This window comes from Lissotriton vulgaris, chromosome 11, assembly GCF_964263255.1.
Source record: "Lissotriton vulgaris chromosome 11, aLisVul1.2, whole genome shotgun sequence".
In the NCBI taxonomy this organism is placed as follows: Eukaryota; Metazoa; Chordata; class Amphibia; order Caudata; family Salamandridae; genus Lissotriton; species Lissotriton vulgaris.
Genome location: NC_141699.1, coordinates 710129681 through 710130853, shown reverse-complemented (window position 1 = coordinate 710130853; position 1173 = coordinate 710129681). Strand labels below are relative to the sequence as shown.

The 1173-nt window shown below is 46.1% G+C and overlaps 1 pseudogene; it reads left to right on the top strand.

The window, feature by feature from the left end:
* The first annotated feature begins 535 nt into the window (after positions 1-535).
* On the top strand, positions 536-713 carry LOC147683362 (U2 spliceosomal RNA; annotated as a pseudogene).
* Positions 714-1173: the final 460 nt, after the last annotated feature.

The window sequence follows — 1173 nt, the reverse complement described above, 5'->3', positions numbered from 1 at the left end:
AAAAAAGCTTCCTGGGACCGGTTTTGTGCTCAGTGTGCCACAGATCAGTGATAGGGGGTGAATGCTTGCATCGTCTGTTTTTTATTGCTTTGGTCGCACTAAGTGGGATGGGTACACCCAGATGTGGGTACCGTGCTCACTATGCCACTGGATTCTAGGTAGCCTGGCTAATGAGGGGTGATACCTGGAAACCAGTTTCAGGATGGTTGTTTGCGGTCCAGGAAGGACCTGTCTAGGAATTTCGGGCTGGACTGTTCCCATGAGGAGCAGGGCTAAGACTAATTTGCATATAGCTGCATCCAAACTGGGATGGGATAATGAGCAACAGAATGATGGATTCAAACCATATCTCTTGATTATGTGTGAGTGGTTGAAAAGTTTCAACACTGCATCCATAATTTTTTTGTGTTTGCTATGTTTGCCCTAACTGACATATTGCTGGGTTCAAACTGGGGTGGCGTGGTGAGCAAAAAAAATGATGGAAATAACTAAGATCAGTGACCGGGGTGAATATTTGCATCGTTCAGCATTCCCTCCATCATCTCGTCCTTTTGGCTAAGATCAAGTTTAGCATCTGTTCTTATCAGTTTGAAAGCACAATTTTTGCACTAGTAAAATTTTGATTTTGACAGTATTACGACTTTGACTTGGAAGTGAGTAAATTAGCTTTATGCTAATTTATGCAAATGTTGTGATCGGCACAGCGAGCTCTTGACCGAGCAGGAGGGGGACCAGCGTGCTGGTGTGTGTTTGTTTCTTAGGAACACAAAATAGAACTCCAAAGGACCTGTGGTCAGCGTTAGAGCACCGGTAATGTACGCTCCCTACAACTCTCTTTTTCCTGGCATTTGGGTGGACTAATGCTGGACACTTAAAACACCTCCTAACACCCTTCACAGGCCTGTACAACACCCAGACCTCTGGCAAGGGGATACATGCTTAGGTGGCAAAACCTATAACCCTTGCCTTAGCTCTAGGGTGTGACTGGACAGTGTTTCATGCACTGAAGACTATTGTGGTCTGCTGGGTGACACCCCAGGTACCCAGGCGGAGGACCTCAGGTGAAAACGATAAACAGGTGGTAACCCCAAAAATTACCGGTAAGCCCCTAATCCCCCAAATGGAAGACAAAATGGACACTAGAGCCCAAGTGACCATCCCAGATGGCATCCT